General features: G+C 41.6%; 1 pseudogene; it reads left to right on the forward strand.

The window, feature by feature from the left end:
* Positions 1-1,601: 1,601 nt before the first annotated feature.
* LOC111156966 lies at positions 1,602-2,845 on the forward strand (annotated as a pseudogene).
* Positions 2,846-3,226: the final 381 nt, after the last annotated feature.

A 3,226-nucleotide genomic window follows, 5' to 3' on the forward strand; every position in this document is an offset into this window, starting at 1 on the left:
TGTCTAGAGAATACCCCACCAACCCGGCTTCTGCAAAGCCCAGTTAAGCAGCAGAGCTTCAAAAGTGTAACTCTTTTTTATTCTACCTGCTGTCTTGATTGTCAAGCTGCAACATAGGAATTAGAACCAGTTTGAAAGAAGATGGTAAGGGAAGCAGATTTTCAACACAATAAATGTAAAAGTTCTGAAGTAAAGTCAGAACCTGAGACATCAGAATTTGTGATAGTTGAGGGAAGTGCCAGGAACCAGACCTCAATACAGGATAAGCAGGGAGAGCACTGTTGACCACTCTTGAAATCAATGCCTTCTTTTCTGTCATTGCCTCCTCCAAGTCCTCAGGCATTAATATATACACACACTACTTACACAGAATATATATATAAATATACACACACACACACACACACACATACATATATACATATATGTATACACACACACACACATACACATACACACATACAGTATATAATCTGAAAAGATGAGGTTTGTCCAGATATTGGAAAAGGTCAGTGGTTGATTTCCCCCCTCCCTCCTTTTCTAGTCATGGTTGAGACATTTTGTTTAATTGGGAAAAACAAAATAAAATTCAGTACTGCTGAATCAGAAAGAAAGTTCATTGCAAATGCTTTGACTAAATTTGGTAATGCAGCTAGTGGTTCCATAATTTAATCTCTACCGATAAACCACCGTTAAAGGCACTGCATAAAAGGGCTGTGTTTTTTGCATGAAAACTCATTGGTTGGATCATGATGAGTCAAGGGTCAGATTGGGCTGTATGGATCTCTCTTTTTTCTCTTCCATGGCCTCAAATTGGCATCTTGAAAACAACACTAAGTGAGCTTACCATCGAGCTAGAAGAAAATAAATTTTAGATCTTGATGATAGACTAATGACTGTCTGTCATCTTTATATGTTAAGAAAAGCATAAATTTCCAGGCAGCAAATGTTAGGTACTCAACATATTTGTGAGATGAATGATTCAGGCTGTGAAGACAGGATGAAAGATGTTGGAAGAAGATGCTACACATTCTCCATTACAGATAAAATTATTTTCCCCCCAAATCAGCCTGGTACTTTAGTCTACTGCCATAAAGACATTTTGAACAGCAGCAGGATCAATTTAAAGTTGAGATTACAAACTTAATTTGATGGAAGTTGAAAAAAAATGGCATGCAAACATTGGTTTAAACATTTATCCATGTTGGGAAAACTTCCCCTTCAAGTCAATTAAATTATCTTGGACTGCTCCATGTCTTTCTGGAGAAGAAGGTACTTAGAGGGACAACGGAGGTGCTGGATGTGAAGAAGAGTGGGAGCTTTGAGACTTGGAGCTGGAGGTTAATAACAAAAAGAATGCACCTGGATTTCCCCCAGAACCCACTGTTTTTAAGTGTCAGATGGAATTGGGGCTCCTTTGGCTATAAACTGTGCTTGTTTGATGAAAATAGAAATCAGTCCTTCTTCCCTCAGTGTACAATTCATTACCTATTAGGAGTGTTTCCAACCGTACACATCTCCCTCCCCTATTCCCTGGGTTGTTCCTTAAGCCACAAAACGCTGCACCCTAGCTTGTTTGACATCTGTCCTCCTAAGTGTCGATGACGCTGGGTCCCCAGGGAGGTATAAATTTTGTGGTCAAGCTCCATGGCATGCCCTGGTCCTGCTCTATTAAGGATGTGCAGAATTTCCTTTCTGATTATACAATTCATGATGGGACCGCAGGCATTCATTTCACTGGTACTAGAGAAGCCAGGCGGAGTGGTAAGGCTTTTGTTGAACTCGAATCAGAAGGTGATGTTAAAAATGGCCCTTAAAAAAGACCAGGAAAGTATGGGATACCAGTACACTGAGGTGTTCAAGTCCCACAGAACGAAGATGGACTGGGTGTTGAAGCACAGAGGTCAAAACAGTGCCCACACAGCCAATGTTGGCTTTGTATGACTTCAAGGACTCCTAACTGGATGCACCAAGGAAGAAATTCTTCAGTCTTTCTTGGGGTTGGAAATTGTGCCAAAGAGGATCACATTGCCTGTGGATCCCACGGACAAGATTACAGGGGAAGCCTTTGTGCAGGTTGCCTCAAAGGAATTATGTGAGAAGACCCTAGGGAAGAAGAAGGAGAGAAAAGGGCATAGGTATACTGAAGAGTTCAAGAGCAGTCAGGAAGGAGTTAAGTCATTCTCAGATCACCCTCCGAAGTTCATGTCTGTACAGCGGCTGGGCTTTATGACCACTCTGGCACAGCCAGGAGGTATACTGGCACTGTCAAACAAGTGGGCCTAGAGAGGATGAGGTAGGGTGCTTATAGTGCAGGCTATGGGGGCTGAGGAGTACAGCAGCCTCAGTGATACGGCTTCACCACCCATCTATTTGGAAAAGACCTCAGTTACTATCTCGTGGACATGTATGACCACAGACAATGGAGACAGCGGCTTCTCTGTACAGAGTACTACTGGACACCGTGTCCACATGAGAGGGCTGCCACAAAAAGTCACAGAGAACAACATTTACAACTTCTTCTCTCCATTCAACCCTGTGAGGGTCTATATTGAGATTAGCCCTGTTGGAATAATGAAAGGTAAAGCTGATGTTGAGTTTGCCACTCTCAAAGAAGCTGTGCGTGGCAGCTATATCCAAAGACTGGGCCAACATGCAACACAGATATGTTGACCTTTTCCTGAATTCCACAACTGGGGCCAGCAATGGGGAATACAGCAGTCAGATGATGCAAGGCATGGGGGTGTCAGCCCAGTCCACTTACAGAGGCCTGGAGGGGTAGTTTGTGAGTTGCTGTTATGGGGCTGGCTGTGGTAATCAGAACAGCATGGGTGGATATGAATAGTTTTATAGGAGCATTTGAATTATTACAATCAAATTTTCACAAGCAGCCAACAAGCAGTGAAAAGTAATTATTACTCTAGAGGAAGAAGCTGTGGGACCCATTTTGCACCATAAGTTTGTGAAATCTTACTTAAAAATTAGCTCTTCGGTGTTTTCCCATGCAAACGTTCTTCTAGCATATGATACTGAGTAAACTAAAACTATTTTCAGCTTTTCTCGATTAACATGTTGGTAGTGTACTTCAGAGTGATGTTATCTGATTTAAAGTAGTTTTAAATAAATTAAATGGATCTTTTATGCCACATCACCATGAATACATTGGGAAGATATGCTTTTTTTTTTAGAAAACTCAAGGTCCTAGATCCCTAATTCAAAGAGGAAC

Source organism: Enhydra lutris, unplaced genomic scaffold, assembly GCF_002288905.1.
Source record: "Enhydra lutris kenyoni isolate GAN:26980312 unplaced genomic scaffold, ASM228890v2 scaffoldscaffold50, whole genome shotgun sequence".
Classification (NCBI taxonomy): Eukaryota; Metazoa; Chordata; class Mammalia; order Carnivora; family Mustelidae; genus Enhydra; species Enhydra lutris.